Consider the following 20,332-nt stretch of genomic DNA (forward strand, 5'->3'; position numbering starts at 1 on the left):
TGTTTCCATAGGAGGGAAAAGTGATCAGCATGTCATAAAACATAAGAATAAGGGATGAAGTTTAATTCCCGAGCCTAGGGGCAAAAGTGTAAATAAGCAAAAGTTTAGGGGCAAAATTGTAATTTTTCCAAAGTTTGAGTTAAGGACTGTTTTGAATAGTACATTAATTAAATAAGTAAAATATGATGTTTTAGATCTTGGAAAACGAGATATGAACCTAGAATGAGAGGAAAAATCGAAAATTGGGAAAGTTGGCAAAATGGCCGTTTTAGTATCGAGGTAAGTTCATATGTATAATAAGCATTAATTTATGCATGTTTCAATGTTAAATTGATATATTTACTATGATTTATGAGGTGTTGAAAGTATGTAAGTTGGTGTGATAATAATACAGCAATAATGCTGTAATTTATATTTGAAAGTTAAATTTAGTGAATTAATTGAATTATGTTAAATTAAATGTTTATGGTGCCCAGTTTATGAATTGATTTAAAAATATGTCTATGGTACATGAAGTGCATTGAATTATCATACATAAATGTGATTTCTATGATTATGGATATTATGAGAAATTGTAAGTTCATATGATTTTTAATAAGGCAATGTGTAATTTAATGTTATTACCTTGATATTAAATGAGATGTAAGTTTATATGTAAGTAATACATCAATTTTACTTGTATTGTGATATTTTATAATAATGTTGGAAATATGTTTGTTGATAATTACTTGATTGGTGAAATTGTTGGAAAAGAGAGAGAAATCCCGGTTGAACCTTCGGAAAGATTGGATGATACAGATGGTATGTAGCTAGGTCACATGTATGGTGCTGAGTGCACATCATGTGTACAAGAGAGCTACAAGACATTATGATGTAGCTAGGTCACATGGGTGATACTATGTGTACACGATGTAGACAAGAGAGCTACGGGATATATGTAGCTAGGTCACATGCATGGTTCTAGGTGAAGGACACCATGTAGACAAGAGAGCTACGAGATAAACTGGCTAGGTCACATGGGTGGTACTAAGTGTTCACCATGTGTACAAGAAAGCTGAACTATATGATGGGTGGAGCTATGTGCTGAAACCACCAAGTATCGAGGATTGATCCGAAGTGTTCAACAGGAGACTCTCTATGTATTGCTTTGTGAGTTTTGTGATGAATAAGTGCAGGAACTTGGTTATGTGAATGATGTGTATAAACAAGTAAATTATACGTGAGGATGATTTTATGGTGACCTTGTAATCATGGGCCTATACTTGTGATGTATGAAATGTCGTGAAAATGATTTGTGATATGTATGTTAAAATGAGGTTAATACAAAGAAAGTGTGAAAGAGTGAATTAGCAATAAAACTGTTTTGGACAGTAGCAGTGACGTGATTTTTAAAAATCACCAAAAATAGTATAAATTGAATCAGAGACTGAATTAGATATCAAATTAAAACTTAATGAGTCTATTTTCATATAAAAGAAACAGAGAAAGAAAAGGAGTTCTATACTTTGAGATATTTATGTTTTTGTGAGACTGGTTCAGAATGATTACGTGATCCCCTGTTCTGAATTTGGAAAATCAAAAAAATTTGGAAAAAAATAATTAGAGGCTCAAAATTATATTTTTAAAATCATTAATGAGTCTATTTTCAAGATAAATCAACAAGAACATTATCTGAGTTCTGTACTGTGAGATAATTAATTTTTAGTGAAGAGAGGTCAGAACTGTCAGAAAGTGAAATAGGGGAAAATTTAATGAATAAACTGTACTAATTTGCTAAACCAAAAATTATGAAAATTTTATGGTGAAAATATATGTGAGTCTAGTTTCAGGGGAAATTTACGGATCTTAATTTGGAGCTCTGTAGCTCAAATTATAAATAAGTACGTGACTATGACTCGTGTGGATAGTTTGTTGTGAGCATTTATTAGTAATTTGTGAAATCGTACTTACACGAATGCTATATACATTAAGGATGTGGAATGGAGAGGAGGAGGAGGAAAATAAATATATGTGGAATACATGGAAACTATGGTATATGAAATATTGATATAATGAAATAAATGATATGTGTTTATAAGAAAACAGAAAGAGAATGATATGTATCATGACATGTATATATATATATGACTAGTCTCAATGTAATGCTTGTTGTGTATGGAGTTGAATTGAAATGTTTCAGGCAAACATGTTATTCTGCGCATCTGAATTGTGGTATTTTATAAAGATATGATCTAGCTTTAAATATGAATGCTTGATGATTAAGCTAAAGATATTTGGTAAGATGATAATCTTGGTATAAATGTATAAGTGTGTAAGAGATTAAGGTTGACCAAAGCTTGGAAAATAGACTAGGTATATTCCACACAGGCAGAGACACGACCATGTGTCTCAGCCGTGTATGGAACATGACTTTGGGATACGGGCGTGTGGAACCTTAGAGCATGAAATTTCCAAGATTTTCGTAAGCTCTCGGTTTAGTCCCGAACCCTTTCTAAAGTATGTTTTGGGCTCCGTAGACTCAAATAAGGGACAATGTGTAAGTGAATGAACGTTTTGAAATATAAATGAAATTTTATGGCTTGCATTTTAGTTTAATGTTTGTATGTTTGTCCGGTAATGCCTCGTACGTTATCCTGGCCTTAGGTACAGGTAAGGGTTGTTATAGAGATAGTGAGTATTCATTTTAAAGAGCTCTAGGTGATTTAGGGGCTAGTATTATTTTGATGCCTCTATCAATTTTTGAAAAACTTGAGTTAGGGGATCTTAAAGCTACTCAGATAACATTACAGTTGGCGGAAAGTTCTTCAGTACATCCGAAAGGAGTATTGTAAGATGTGTTAGTTAAGGTATGAAGTTTTATTATACCTGCAGATTTTGTGGTGTTGGATTTTGAAGAAGATTGTGAGATGCTAATCTTATTAAGAAGACCCTTTTTGGTTACTTCTAGGTCTACCGTCGATTTAGAAAGGAATTAATTAACCATGAAAATCAATGGTGAGACATAAATATTTAAATGCGACCATTAATTTAGTGAAGACGAAAGTCAGAAAAAGTTAGGAGAACAGTGTAAAAAAGTATATATTTCTAACGTTCCCGGATCAAGGGACACACTTCCTCTTATGCGTACAGACAGAATAAATAGGTTCAAGGAAAAAGACAAGTGAAAGAAGATGGAATGGCAAGACGAACGATGGATTAATACTAATAGAACAAGAATATCGCCTATCTATGAATCGACAATACTGTTGGATGAATCTGGTAGTAAAACTGAAAATTATTTGAATTGCTTACATTTTTTTTTTGTAAACTATTGTATAACTAACCCCATATTTTAGATTCTCACTTTTTGATACATGTTTATTATTTGACAAAAACATCCTCAAGATGGAAATTTGGGGTTGAAACAGAGTCGGTGTCGCAACACGTCAACCATGTGTCACAACACTACACGCATAATATGAAAATTGATGAAAAGCATATCAACGTCACAACATGGCACAAACGTGTCGCGACATAGTAGACAATTTCCCCAACATTTCCAAACTGACAGATGTGTCATGACACAGAACCCTTATGTCGCTATCGCGTGTGAAATGAAATGCAAATTGTTCAAGTATACATGTCGAATAAACTAATAAAGTGAAAAGTGAGATCATCTCCACAAGGATCAGATTAGGTATAAAAGTAGTTAAGTTATTGTAATGAATTATGATTAATGTTATGGCAAAACCAAGTTAAGTACATAGTGGTAAATTTAAATAGCAAGGATGTGTGCAAAATGTATATTGACTAATACTGGTAAATGCTAAGGCAAAGCAAGAGTAAAAGTGCAATGGCAATTAAGAGAATAACTACGTGAATAATATGCGAGCGAATAAATAAATAACTAAGAATTCTATGGCAAAGATACTGTGACAAAGGATTAAGGGTCTATGATGTTGGTTTGGATGGTTGAGATTACTAAGAATCTACCCTTACTTTCAGTAATGCCTTAGGAAAATTGCACTCAATCTACTGCTCAAAAGAGACTTAAAGTGACCTGCTTTTTTCAAGAGAAAAATCTCAAGTTACCTGGCCTATGTCTATAGGCCTTAGCACGGTAACCTACACTATTTTATCTTTATTCTATGGAAGCGCTACTCTATGTCTAGAGTCTGCTGCAAGTATTTGGTCAAAGATCCGTTTGTATCATTCAATTTCAATCCAACTAATCCAACCTTTTCAGAATTACATTCAGTTTATTGGCATGCTTCAGACTCATCTATGTCTAGAGACTGTACGTATACAATTGGGAAATAAAAATAATTAAATGAAATAGTAGATTAAATCAAATATATGCTTCAGCCATTAAAGCAAATAAAAGTCTCATCATGTAATCCTAACCCTATGAGATTTAGCTCATGGGTTGGTAATTAAAATTCAAGTTCATAATAACACCCAACATCATTTTGATCAAATCGATTCACAGGAGAACAAAATAAGAAATACTAGAAGGACTTAGGAAGATGGTTGTCTCCAAACCAATCATAATCCAACAACATATTGTCCTATGGTGGCTGAGAGGGACTGCCTCTGGATCTCCACACCCTTTAAGGTTTTCTCTTGGATTTTTATAAGCTTTTCTTCCTAGGGTAACATCAACAGCCCACGATATATTTTCCTCTTTTCTAGGTAGATTTTTTTGGTACAAGTAGAGTTGGGCTGAAACTGGTATGCGTTGAGTGTTGACTTGGTCATCTCCCTAAAATTGCCACAGTATTCGTGTTGGCAAACTATTCAACCTTTTTCCACGACAAACCTTCATTCCTTTATTTCTTTCTCTACATCTTGTACATGCCAAACCACAAAACACAATCCTTCCATATGAAATTAAAAGTATCTAGCATGAAAACACATTTCAATCTCCTAATGCAATGATAAAAATGCTAATGAAATGTCCTAAAATGCCACTAAATGTACACAAGTACAGTCAATAATCTAGGTCTAGAGGCATAAAACATAACTCTATTCAAGAGTTATCATGCCCACAAACTTGAGTTATTACTTGTCCTCAAGCAAAATATGCATGAGTGCATGTATGTAGCAATATTTCTAGCGTATGAACCCATCTTGTACTGTCACTCTATTCGAAGACCCATCTATACATCAGTTCTCAACCATCTTCTTGCTACAAAAACTTGTTCGAGTTTTAAAGGTTTAATTTAACAAAGGTAGTGCAGAAAATTGCTCCCTAAAAACAAGATTTTCTAAGTGCCATATATGTTCTTGCCATAGAAAATATCTCCTAATGTACTCAGTTCATTTGTTACCTAAACTTAAGTTATTCTTGCTCTAAAACAACTTGAAATGTATAAACCATTTACATTTGTGTATTTTTTTAATGTTAGTATATTAGGGGATTTAGCATGTCACAAAATTCTTTGACTTGATAATCACAATGGAGCATACACTAGATTACCTAGTACTCAATCGTGTCACAATTTAAATAGAAATCACTCTTGAAGATAAGGCTTTTGACATGGAAGATGGATGGAGCAAACAACTACCTCCATAGCTACTGAGCCCTTTACTACAGTGGAGTGCCCTTACTTTATTTATTTTCTATTACACACTCTTATTTAAACTCACCGTTCTAGTCAACAATATGATGGAGCAAACAAAGTGGTGCTGACTTACTCCGCGATTTTAAGCATTGGAGTGCCTAGTGTCCACTATCCTTTATTTAATAATGCTAAGGAAATATGACTGAATTTGGCTTCAAAAGTCCATAAGTTCATTAGAAGGTACTCAATACAACCCAAAAAATTGGGTATTGGACATCTCATTTTTAGAAATTAATTTTCAAGCAACCAATCCTAAGCTACATTCACCTAATCTACTGTCACATGTTCTATGTGTATTAAAGAATTTAAGCTCATCATTAAACATCCTAAGTACAGACTGTACTCCTCATAGGCAAACAATACTTAATAGTTACATTGCAATGGCAAAAAAAATTTAACTATACTAAAATGATCATACATACTAAATATAAAATGCAGCCTAAATGCACAACACCCCCCAAACCTAATGGAGGCATTGTCCTCAATGCATAACCAGATATAGAATAAAACAACAAATGGAGAAATTTGTACCACAAATGCCATGGCAAAAGAAATGTAATGCAAGAAGCATGAAAGAACGAAAAAAAACTTAGCTGGCTTGGACTAGCTTGTAGATACTTTATTCTGCCTGAAGAATGTATTGACTTTATACCCCTACTTCCTCTTTTTCGGATCCATTTCTTCCTCTACCTTGTCAGTTTCCATTAACTCATCAATTGGATAATCAATGTTATGGTTTTGTGCAGTTACGGGGGTTGGTGGCGAAGGTGGAACAGGATCCTTACCTTTGGCGGTGGTAGTGTCATCTTTTTCTTCTTCGTCATCCTTCTCAATATGTATTGGTGCTATCTTTTCGAGCTTTTCAGCAGCAATTTGAGTGGTCTCCTTGGCAATAAGTTAAGTGGGCTCCTTAGTAGCATCAGAAAATGGGAGCAAAGTGGCGAGGAATACAGGAAATTTTGGCATTGACTTTGTAAAATTCTTTTCCATGGATCTCTTAAGAGCCAAATCCCTACTCCTCACATAGGCCCAATAATTAGCTTACCACTTCTAGGCCTGGACTGTTTCCTCAGCCAGGTGAAACTATTGGATTTCAAAGAGTGACATCCTCTACTCCAACTGCTTTAAGGAGTGCAATATTTACTGTTCAAGGGAGCTACGAGAAACTGAAGGTGCTGTCGTGGGAGAATACGCAGTAGAGAAAGTGGTGGCATGACTATGCTGAGTGATAACTCTTGAAAAAAGTTATATTTTAGGCCTCTAAACTGAAATATTTGCTTGTAATTAGGAAAATATGTTTGCATTTTAGACTTATTACTAGAGCATTACATACTAAAGCTTGGATTGTGTTCTAATTATAAATTTATGTTCCTTTTAATTGTTGGAAAGAGGTTTGGTAGTCTTTGGTAGTAGGTGCAGGTAGGATGAAAGAGGTAAGAAGAAGGAAAAGAGGAATAGGAAAAGAGAATGAAGGAGGTGAAAAATTGCCACGGAAAATGGTAGGATAGATTGCCAATAGAAATGTCATGGTAATTCCAGGAAGATGACACAACACTCATTCCACATCACTTTTAGCCAGCTGTACATGTACCAGATAAATCACCATGAAAAATATGAGCAAAATATGTGTGCTGAGAGAGACATATCTACCATATAAAAGGAGAGAGAGAAGAGAAGAAGAACACATAGATTGTGAGGAGAAAAGAAAAGAAAGAGAGCAATTATCTCTCTGCAATAGAATCCTGTGGAGTAATTGTGTGAAAAATCTAGAAGAGAAGAAGAAGGTGACAGCTAAAAAGAGGAGATCATAGATGCAAAGAAGGTGAAGAGAAATTTGCCCTAAGTTTTGCGTAAAATCTTGAGAAGAAGCTAAAGTGTAGCAAGAACTTCCTGCAGTTCTGCCTTTGTTTTGTTTTTCTTGTTTTTAATTTCTATGATTCGTAAAACTTGAAGAATGTTGATGAATGATTTAATTTTAGATTTCATTGCCTAACCCATAAGCTAATTATCTTTGGGTTGGAATTATTTTGGTGAATACTGAATTAGCTGTAATACCCATGATATGATTTTGATTAAAATTACTATTTCATTTGATTTATGCTTATTTTGAATGTGTGCATGCAAGCTCTAGACATAGTTGATTGTATGTTTTGTTTTTAAATGGATTTGAATCTGAAAGGATTAAATCCATCAGATTATTAGTTAAATTTACAGCAATACTTTACCAATTATAATTAATTTCTGATCCTTGTGGAGACGATACTCACTCATAATTATATTACTTGAATTGACGTGTACACTTGCACATTTGAATTATATATTTACATGTAATATGTTTTTGGCGCCGTTGTCGGGGATCAGCAACATTGGTGAAAATTGGTTTGTTATTATCTATTTAATTTATGTTAGTTTAGTTTAGTTAGTTGTTTTGATTTTTCTTTTTCAGGTCTGTGCTGGTGCATGCAGAGAAATATTCTGGAGAATACAAAAATACTATTTTGATCCAGAGATTGAGAGAACCTTAAGGCAAAGGAGAAAAGAGTTGCGAGTGATGGAAAGAATTAGAAAGGATCAGGTTAGAGAAGAGCCATTACATCAGGAAAGAAGGGATGCTGATATTCCTTGAATTGTAGATGACAGAGACATACTTATAAGAGAACATGTAGTGCCAATCTTAGATGATTTAAATCTAGGAATTGTCAGGCCATATATTCAGGCTTAGCATTTTGAATTAAAGCCAGTGATGTTTCAAATGCTGCAAACAGTGGGGCAATTTAGTGGGTTGCCTACTAAGGTTCCAAGGTTGCACCTACGACTCTTTTTGAAGGTTTGCAATTCATTCAGGCATCAAGGTGTTCCTGAAGATGCCATGTGATTGAAGTTATCCCCTTACTCATTGCGAGATTGTGCTAGAGCATGTAAAATGCATTGTCGTTAGGTACGTTGGCATCATCAAATGAACTGTGTTAAAGGTTTTTGTGAAGATATAATCCTCCTAACATGAATACCAAGTTGAGGAATGACATTACATCGTTTAGATAATATGAGGATGAAACATTATATGAAGCATCAGAGCGATTCAAGGAGCTATTGAGAAAATGCCTGATGCATGGTTTTTAGCATTGGACGCAAATGGAAATATTTTACAATGGATTGAATGCTCATCCAAGAATGGTTGTCGACGCATCTTCCAATGGGACTTTACTTGATAAATCATACAATGAGGCTTATAAAATTCTTGAAAGGATAGCAAATAATGATTATCAATACCCCCTACCAGAGTTAGAACTGGCAGAAGAATTGCATGAGAAATGGAGCTTGATGCAATTACATCTCTAACTGTTCAGGTATCATATTTAACAAATATGATTAAAACACTGAAAAGGCCATCTTTAGTGGAGGAAATGAAAGCAGTAGAGTTAGCATGTGTTTACTATAGAAAAGATAATGTCTTTGATGAATGCCCATCGAACCCAGCCTCAGTTTATTGCATGGGGAATTTTAATTGCAAAAACAACCCATACTCCATCACACACAATCCGGGTGGAAACAATATCCTAATTTCAGTTAGAGTAATCAAGGGGTGGGAAATGCCAGTAATGCCATTTAATAGAATGCTATAAGTATACCACCTGGGTACAATCACTCTTAGCCATGGCAAAATGCCCAGCAAAATTTAGCTTCAAGTTCTTCATCTATGGAAGCTTTATTGAAAAGGAATATAGCCAAGAATGATGCTATCATTCAAAGCTAGGTTGCATCTTTAAGAGCTTTGGGAAACCAAGTAAGGAAAATTGCCACTACATTGAATTCTAGACAGTAAAGAGGCTTGCCAAATGACACAAAGAGTTCTCGATCTCTAGGGAAGGAATAGTGCAAAGCCATTACACTACGAAGTGGTACTCAACTACCAGGAGTTGTGAATGACACCATTACTAAAGAAATAATTTCAACTTTTGAAAATGAAAAGAATTTCAAATCAGTATGAGAGTAAGCTATAAAGGAAAATAGCAACCAAGAAAATACTGAAGTAGATACAACTTGTACTGTTGATAAAAATGCCACGGGAAAACAATTTAGACAAATGGAAGGAAGGCTGCCAGCACCTTTTCCTCAGCGGTTCCAAAAATCCAACGAAGATGTTCAATTCAAGAAATTTCTAGAGGTTTTGAAACAATTACATACTAATATACCATTGGTGGAAGCATTGGAGCAAATGCCTAACTGCGTAAAGTTAATGAAAGATATTTTATCAAAGAAGCGAAGGTTAGGTGAATTTGAAACTGATGCTCTCACTGAAGGGTGCACAACAATGCACAAAAACAAATTGCCACCAAAACTGAAGGTGTAACACCCCTTATCCGTGTTCGACGCCGGAACAGGGTACGAGGCATTACCGGACTTAATCATTAATCATCGTATAAAAACTGATTCATAATTTCACTCTAATTTAAAACTTTTTCAAACACATTCAAGCAGTCCCTTAAAAAGAGCTTACAAGGCCCATATCATGCTTTAATTCAACCACACACATAGACAAGCATGCACATTCATAAATTGCATCATTTAATTAATAACATAATCAAGACTGTCTACATTAAATGACTTTATGCAATAGATACCTTCAAATAACATAGGTTAGTATTTTAAGCCAATTCCTAGCAACTTAATAACAATTAAAAGAGTCTCCATACATGCCAAAGACTTAAAATACTTTAAAACCTTTATATATCGATCAATAGTTTGATAGTGTGATTTAACCTTCGGCGACCTCCAACTCGAGCTAACATCTTCGACATTATAGCAAAAAGGAAAGGAAGGGAGTAAGCATTATAGCTTAGTAAGTAAGTATGTAAATATTAATAAACAATACATTATCATACTTTAAACAAGGTCACAATATGTTCTCGGAATATTACCATCACAAACACACATACTTTCACTATTACAATCATAAACAGGTTCAAAATAAGCTATCTAGCATAGTACCTGCAACTAAATTATTTATTTCTGGAGCTACAGAACTCCAAATTACAAACTGTTAATTTTCCCTGAAACTAGATTCATATATATTCTTACCATAAAATTTTCAGAATTTTTGGTCTAGCCAATTAGTACAGTTTATTCATTGAAGTTACCCCTATTTCACTGCTCAACTGTTCTGATCACTCTTCACTACGAATCAATTTTCTCCTCGTACAGAATTCAAAGGATGCTCTTGTTTATTTCATTTGAAACTAGACTCATTAAGGATTTTAAGAATATAAATTATATCCCTTAATTATTTTTTTACAATTTTTAATGATTTTTCCAAGTTAGAACTGGGGATCACGTAGTCATTCTGAACCAATCTCTCAAAAACTTAAATATCTCATAACATAGAATACCTTTGCTTGCTTTGTTTCTGTTATATGAAAATAGACTCATTAAGATCTAATTTGATATCTCATTCAGTCTTTGATTCAATTTCTACTATTTTTGATAAATTTTTAGATTCACATCACTGCAACTATCCAGAACAGTTTTATTGTCAATTTTGATCTTTCACACTTCAATTGTATTCATCACTTTTCCATAACAATCTTTCCAATTTCCAATCACATATCGAGCATATTGCTCATAAATTACACACGTATATACTTACATTGATCATCACAAAGTCATACACAATTTCATTTAATCAATTTCCCAGTTGAACACTTCGGAATAATAACAGATACGCGATGGTATCGCACACAGCCCACCTTTAAAATCGAAGCTCTCTTGTACACATAGTGGCCTTCACTTAGCACCACTCATGTGACCTAGCTCGATTGTACACATAATTTTGGCTCTCTTGTACACATGGTGAACACTTAGTACCACCCATGTGACCTAGCCAGTTTATCTCGTAGCTCTCTTGTCTACATGGTGTCCTTCACTTGGAACCACGCGTGTGACCTAGCTACATATATCCCGTAGCTCTCTTGTACACATGATGTGCACTCAGCACCATACATGTGACCTAGCTACATACCATCTGTATCATCCAATCTTTCCGAAAGTTCAATCGGGATTTCTCTCTCTTTCTAATACTTGATTACATACTTCCAATAGTCAATTATGATTCAAAAATCAGCTACAATACATAAAATATGCTGAAATACAAAACTTAATAAAGATAATGTATTATTTACATACAAACTTACATACTTTCTCATTTCCATGTCGAATTAATATTAAACATTTAAATCATCATAATTATACTTACCTTCAACACCTCGGCAATCATAGTAAATATATCAATTTTACATTGAAACATGCATAAATTAATGCTTATTATACATATGAACTTACCTCGATACTAAAACGACCATTTTACCAACTTTCTAGATTTTCGATTTTTCTCCCATTCTAGATTCAAATCTCATTTTCTGGGATCTAAAACATCATATTTTACTTATTTAATTAATGTACTATTCAAAACAGTCCTTAACTCAAACTTTGGAAAAATTACAATTTTGCCCCTAAACTTTTGCATATTTACACTTTTTCCCCTAGGCTTGGGAATTAAAATTCATCCCTTATTCTTATGTTTTATGACATGCTGATCATTTTTCACTTCTATGGCAACATCAAATTCTCAATCTAACACATAGTTATGAACAATAACAACTTTTACCGATTAAGCCAGTTTACTTATTTTTGCTTAAAAACACTTAGCAAAAGTTGTTTAACATAATTTCAGCCTTCATATTCTACCATAAAACATCAAAATAAACACATTTCACCTATGGGTATTTTTCCAAATATGAACCCTAGTTTAAATTATTGCTAGAATAAGCTTAATCAAGTTACCGGGATTTCAAAATTCTAAAGAATTTAAAAAACGAGGCTAGAACAGACTTACTATTGAGCTTGGAAAGCTTGAAAACCCTAGCCATGGCTTACCCCATGCTAATTTCGGCCTCCATGAAAAGGATGAGTCAATTTTAGCTTTATTTTTGCTTTTTATTTCTTTTAATTACCAAATGACTAAAATGCCCTTAAGGCCTTTCTTTAAAATTTTGTCCTATTCATGCCATTTTTGTCCAAACGAAATATAATGGTCTAATTCCATTTAAGGACCTCCTCTTTAAACCCCCATTTCAATCAAGTACTTATGAATTAGAACACATATTTTGCAACTTTTGCAATTTAGTCCTAAAAGTCCAATTAAGCACTTTATCAGTAAAATTACTTAACGATATTTTTACACAATATTTTAATCAATAAATAAACCTTAAAACTTAATCGGAATAAATTTTTCGACTTCAAATTCGTGGTTCTAAAACCATCATTCCGTTTAGGCCCTTAATCGGGCTGTTACAACAACTTCTGCAAATAAGCCCTCATAGGCAAATTAAACATGCAATCTATAAAATTTCTTATCATTACTCTGCCACATGCTTCTAATCACTCGGTAAATCATAAAAATTAATCGAAATAAACTTTTCTATCTCAGATTTGTGGTTTCGCAACTACTATTCCATTTAGGCCCTATTTTGAGATGTTACAGAAGGATCCAGAGAGTTTTACTATACCTTTCTCTATTTGCAATCACTATGTAGGCAAAGCATAATGTGATTTTGGTGCAAGCATAAACCTAATGCCTATGTTTGTTTTTAGGAAGCTTGGAATGTAACACCCCTAAGCCGTATCCGTCACCGAAATAGGGTTATAGAGCATTACCGGACTTATCTCTTAATCATTCATTTCATATTCTTTTCTCATATCCAAACAAAAGTCATACAAATTTAGTCATATAGTCTCTAACATGAGCCCTCAGGGCTTAAAACAAGCATTAGAAGTGGTTCGAGACTAAATCGAGTACTTAAGAAATTTTTAAAAAAACATGGAAAATTTTCAAAGTGTAGGGGACAAAAGCCCGTGTGGCCAGGCCGTGTGTCTCACACGACCAAGAGAAATGCCCGTGTCATAGAATATGTGGACATTTGAAATGGGATCACATGGTGGTGTCCCAGCCCGTGTCTGACCTCGTATAACTCACTAACTTGGGTCACACGGCCAGACCACATGCCCGTGTGCCAGGCTGTGTACCCTTCGAAGTGGCCTCACACACCCATGTGCCAGGCCGTGTGAAAACTTAAACGTATACTGCTTGTGCCACACGCCTGCGTGCTAGGCCATGTGAAGCTACTAACTTGATTTCGAAATAAGTATCAAGGGACACACGGCCGTGTCACCTATCCATGTGTCACACACGGCTGAGACAGACACCCATGTCTCTATCCGTGTGGACAAAAATAGGCCATTTTCCAAGCCTTATTTCTCACCCAATGTGTTACCAACCTACACATACCAAAAAGAATATGACCAGATCATCAATAGGCATTCAAACCAATCACAACCAAATCTATATCATTCAATTTCATTACCATCAATTCTAAGTTCATAGGCATTTCAAATGATCATTTTAAAACATGCCAAAATCACCTCCAAAAACTACCTAAATGGTCAATTACATATATGCACTATCTCGCCTAAAACTTAGCATGCGAATACATTCTTAATTTCAACCATTTACTACCTTAAATACCAATTCACAACGAGACATTCACATAGCAATTATAAACCACATATCAAAGGACCATTTACATCTATTTACATATCAAAACATATACCATTGTCAAGCCACATTTGTGGCTAAAACATAACAAACCATATAGGCTTCCATTAGGCAAATAACCTATACATGCCATATAACCAAAATACATAAAGTCCAAAAGTACCAAAATAAGAGTTTGATAGTGTGATGCAATCTCCGATAACTTCCAAAATGAGCGAGCTTCCGAATCACTATAAAACATGGAAAAGTAAATAAAGTAAGCAATTAAGCTTAGTAAGTTTGTATAACCTTAAACTTAGCTTACCATTTAATCACATTTAAAGTAAATAAACATAGCTTAATGCAACTCAATTTACTATATAAGTCTAACACACATTCATCCATAAAGTTAGACATGAAATCACAATTCTCATAGATTCAATTCTTACATGATTCACATACATACCTGTATTTGTTCATATTAAACTCAGACATTCTCGGAACATAACCGTGCCCGTTGAACCATTTGTTATTATATCGGATACTCGAGTATCTCGCACACTAAGTGCCAATACATCGTCAAAACCATCTCTATCTCATATCTCATATATATATATATGCTCACTCTTGAATTATCACTAGATCTGCTCACACAAGCTAACGGTCAAGACGTAGCTACACGATGTTGTTCACACAAGCTAACGAGTAACCACAACACATGCAAGAAAACTTTTCCACCAGTAGAACGTATGGGACCAGCACCCAAAACACGGTAACCTCTAATGACTTTTCATTTGTATCCTATCTATTCCTAAGGTTCAACCGAGATCCACACAATTGATGATATCTCGTAGAGAATTTCCGTAGTGTCGTATCATCCCAATTATATTAATTAAGCATGTAAAAATATATAATTTAAAGCTTACTAATATATGAACTTACCGCAAATTAATACAGAGAAAATCAACTGATCAATCTACTACTTTGTTTTTCCCCCGATCTAATTTCGAACATGGCATTTGTTGATCCATATAATCAAATTTAACTTCTTTAATATTTATTCTATTCTATTCTATCTAATTTCATATTATGCCAAAATTACCATTTTGCCCCTAAACATTTGACTATTTTATGATTTAGTCCCTAGCTCATAAAAATGTAAATTCACGCAATTTAACCCACACCTATGCTAGCCGAATTCTATATAGACTTTTAACAGCCCATACATTTCATTATTTTTGTAACGCCCCAAATTATGGCCTAGATGAAATGGGCTTTGGGTCTCATAAAATTTTTAAGAGAGCAAGAAAATGACAAATGACATGTTAGCTTTAAGGGTTTAAGGAATTTGAAGTGTCGAGGTAAGTTGGAGAAGTTCTAGGTTCGAGTTTTGTGGTGGAGGAATTTTAATTTAATTATTAAAAGAACCCGGGGTTGGGAGTAGTTGGGATTTTAAATAAAATAGGGGAAAATGACATCAAAAAGCCTTGTAGCGAAGTGGCTAAGTGACGCCACTTAGGGTGTAGGGAGGTGGCGTTAGTGGCTAGCAAGGAGATCCAAGGTTCAATCCTAGCTTAGTATTTTTAGGAGTTTAATTTTGGGCTTTCTAGAAGGTTGGAAGTGGGGTGAAGATGGACTCTAAGGGGAGTGTTCAGAAGAGAAAAATTAAGAAATAGATTGGGGAGTTATCAGGGAGAAAAATGAGGAGATGAGAAGGGGGAAGTGATAGAGCTGAAATGGGAATTTAGCCATGAGGAATTCGGCTATAGGGGCTATAAATAGGTGCCAAATGCAAGGTTGCCAAGCTAATGCCAAAATCTTTGTCACCCTGTTACCAGAAACCCTTTTCTCTTCAAGATCCAAAAAGCCGAAAACCCTTGCTTCTTTCTTTCTCTTCTTGTGTCGATTTTCTATTCTTCTTCTACTCAGGTTTTTGATTATTTTTTTAGTCTAGCCGACTTCTTCTTTCTTGAAGCCGAATAACTCTCTTTTGCCATACAAATCACAAGGGTAGAAACTTTCTTGGCCGAATACTCTTGGTGCTGCCAGTACCCTTTCTAATCGGTCAAGCCTAGTGTAAGTGCTTTGTTCTCATAATCGGTTTTTGTTAAGTATCAAGTATAAAGTATACAGTCCCTCAATTCTTCTAATCGGTTTTGGGTAATGAATCTCAATCCTTGGATCTCTGCCGATTTTCTCCTGAGGTGAGGGACATTGGTAAGTGCTCTTGATCTTGGTTGGCCGAATGGTCATAGTTAAGGTAAGGGGACTTGTGTTGGATACGAGTCACCTATTATTCTGGTTTTAATAAGTAAGACTAATTCAGATCTAAGGAGTACGTGATCAAGGAAAAGCTATTAGGGATTAGTGTTCAAGGTAAGGTTAAGGTGAGGTTTCGGTTTTAGTAAAGATATGTATTAGGCATGCAATTAATTGAAGGGTGAGATCGTTGTAGGTTGGTGACTAAGGGAATCTCAGCACACTTGCTTACCAGGTGTGTACATACACTGCACACACACTATGAATCGGCAAAAGCCGAAATGCCGAAATGCCGAAAAGCTGAAATGCTGAAAAGCCGAAATGCCGAAAAGCCGAAAGTTTGGCTATGGTAGTCTTGCAAGTGCACAAACACTCGTGACAGGGAGACCAATAGGTTGCTTGAGACCCACAGGCGATTCCGTGAACTTGGGTTGTGATTTGGCCATACGGGCCAGAAAGGGCTAAATGGGCCCGATGGGCTATTGGGCCCACAGTAGGCAAAAACCTGAATATTGATGCTATGTTATAGGAATTTGTATGTGAGCATGAATATGAATGTGACTAGGCCCAACGGGCCATATAAATGTGATTTGGGCCTAATGGGCCATATACAGGTGATTTGGGCCTGAAGGGTCATATGAATATGATTGGGCTTAATGGGCCAGATACAGGCATGTGATTTTGTTTGGGCGCTGTAAGGGGTTTTGGGCCTAGTATATGATAACTACCTAAGACTTAATTAATATATTGCGACTGTGGACAAGTCAAAAGGTTAAGGTGTGGCAATGGGTATATGCATGTCGAGGATTGGATCTAGAAAGAGCTTGGTACTTTAGCGGTCTTAATGACCCTCCTCCTCTTCTCTGGAATCCTACCTGGGGCATAGTATTCGTTCATCTTAGCTCGCAGGACTTGTTAACGGGTCCATGCAACTGAAAACCATAATTAAGGGAAAATTATTGAAACGCCCCTAAGGACAAAAATGACCAAAATACCCTTAGGTGTTGAATGTAAGTTTTATAGATGTGACATGCATACATATGATGTTCTACTTAGGTTGTATATAGGGTGGGAACAATGGAATGGAGGAAGTATATGAGGATCGCATGGTTTCCTGACAACCGTGGATCCACCGACGACTTTTAAAGCCCAATATGTAAATAAAGGTAGTTCCGTAACCGGGCTACCATTGGTGTGTGGGCTGGGTGGGTCGATATCTATATCCCCACATGGTGTGACGGGGGATAGAGCTGGTGTGTAGCGGATGGATAATTTGGATGGGATTCATTACATGTTTGATGATTTCTCTTTGAATGCTTGTTTTTCATCGAGGGTTATACACATTGAGTTTGCGAAAACTCACCCCCTCTTTTATTTTATTTTTAGGTGATGCTTAGTAGAAGGTTCGATGTTTGGAGGGACTCTGGGTGGCCGGCTAGCAAGATAATTCAGACTTGGTTTTTTTTAAGCATTTAAGTTTTTATTTCTTTTTAAGTGTGTTCAGACCAGATTGTAATAAGGTTTTAATTATGTTATTATTACTTGAATTATTATTATTATTTTCAATGTAATCACGAGAAGCTGAACATGGATTTCTTAAATTATAGTTGTTTTCTACATTTCCGCAACTAAGTTTTTTTTTTTAAAATCAAATGTTTTAAATAAGGCTTTCGTAACTGAAAGGTTTTTTTTTGTTAATTAGGGTTTCTTTTATTTTAAGAAGAGTTTTCAATGAAAATACGGTTTTAGCTAAAACACTTCAATGTGACACACCGAATTCGGCCATAATGTCAGGGCCGGGTTTGGGGTGTTACAATTTCACACTTTTACCACATAATTTTCACATTTCTCAATTTAATCCCTATTCGACATTTTCAACAGAAATCACTTTACAAAACTTGTTCATCTAACAACAACCATTCATTTTATATCATCAAACATCAAAACACATAAACATTTATTAATGGTAAAACCCAAATACTTTAGCAGTTTCACAAATTAGTCCCTGGGCTAGCTAGATTAAGCTACAATGACTCCAAAAACATAGAAATAATTAAAAAAGGATCAAAATTTCATAACTAAATGAAGAAATAGAGATGGTCAAATGAAGCATTCAAAGATGGATTCCTCTCTTGAATTTTCGGTTGTAAAATAGATAATGGAAAATGATGAAAATTTTTGTTTAATTTTAATTAACCTTTATTTACTAATTTCCAAAATTATCCTTTAAAACATTTAATAATTACACAAAATACCAAGCCATTATCATCAACTAACTCATTAATGGGCTGATTATCATATAAAGACCTCTACTTTAAAGTTCTATAGCTATTAGACACCTTTAGCTATTAGAACCCAACTTTTGCACTTCACTCGATTTAGTTATTTTTATCAAATTAAGCATGCAAACGATAAAATTTCTTAACAAAATTTTCATATGACTCTATTAACATGCTATAGACATTAAAATAATAATTAAATAAATATTTTGACTTTAGATTTGTGGTCCCGAAACCACTATTCTGATATTACTGAAAATGGCCTGTTATAACTCTCCCACTTAGAAATTTTCGTCCCTGAAAATCTGACCAGAAAATAAATTAGGGTACTATTTTCTCATGGCTTCCTCAGGTTCCCACGTAGCCTCTTCAATACCGTGACGTTGCCAAAGAACTTTCACTAAATCTATGCTTTTGTTTCTTAATTCTTTAATCTCTCGGGCCAAAATTCTGATCGGTTCTTCGTTATATGACATGTCAGGTTGAATCTCAACTCTGTTGGAGAATTATATTCAAAGGATCTGATCTATACCATCATAACATGGATACATGAAACACATTACGAATCCTTTCCAACTCTGACGGTAATTTAAGTCGATATGCCACTGGCCTTATTTTCTCTATAATTTCATACGGCCCAATAAACCGCAGACTCAATTCCCTTTGCGGCCAAATCAAAGAATCTTCTTCCACTGTGATACTTTCAAAAACACTCTGTTGCCGATTTGAAATTCATTATCTTTACATTTCAAACATGCATACTATTTCTGTCGATCTGAAGTTGCTTTTAAACAGTCGCGAATTACTTTCACTTTCTTTTCAGTCTCTCTGGTTAAATTAACCCTGTGAATCTTTTTCTAACTAAGCTTACTCCAGTACAACGAAGTTTGGCATTTATGACCATATAAAGTTTCATACGGTGCCATCTTTGTGCTCAATTGATAACTATTATTATACGCAAATTCTACTAATGGTAAATATTTTTCCTAGTTGCCTTCAAACTCTAAAACACAGCAACGAAGCATATCTTCGAGAATTTGGATCACTCTCTCAGACTGACCATTGGTTTGAGGATGAAATGTAGTGCTAAAATGTAATCGTGTACCCAAAGCTTCTTACAATTTCTTCCAAAATCATGTTGTAAATTGCGGATCTCTATCCGAAATAATGGAGACCAGCACTCCGTGCAATCTGACAATCTCTGAAATGTACAATTCAGCTAATCTATCAAGTGAAAAATCTGTATGTACCGGAATGAAATGTGTAGATTTCGTCAAACGATCAACAACAACCCAGATAACATCTTTCTTTTTCGGAGATAGGGGTAATCTTGATGCGAAATCCATCGTAATTCCATCTCACTTCCACTCAGATATCATTACTGGTTGTAATATTCCTGGAGGCACTTGATGTTTGGCTTTAACCTGTTGACAATTCAAGTGTCTAGGCACAAATTCAGAAATGTCATGTTTCATACTTGACCACCAGTACATCTATTTTAGATTGCTGTACATCTTAGTACTCCCCGAATGAACAGATAAGCTGTAACACCCTTTACCTATATTCTAAGCCGGAACAGGGTACGAGGCATTATTGAACTTATA

General features: G+C 34.9%; 1 non-coding gene across 1 annotated transcript; it reads right to left on the reverse strand.

The window, feature by feature from the left end:
• Positions 1 to 8,612: 8,612 nt before the first annotated feature.
• Positions 8,613 to 8,719, reverse strand: LOC121210701 (small nucleolar RNA R71). The gene has a single exon (XR_005905815.1). It is a non-coding gene; the product is annotated as a small nucleolar RNA R71 (small nucleolar RNA).
• Between the last annotated feature and the right edge of the window lie 11,613 nt (positions 8,720 to 20,332).

The sequence above is a fragment of the Gossypium hirsutum genome, chromosome A11 (assembly GCF_007990345.1).
Source record: "Gossypium hirsutum isolate 1008001.06 chromosome A11, Gossypium_hirsutum_v2.1, whole genome shotgun sequence".
Taxonomy (NCBI): Eukaryota; Viridiplantae; Streptophyta; class Magnoliopsida; order Malvales; family Malvaceae; genus Gossypium; species Gossypium hirsutum.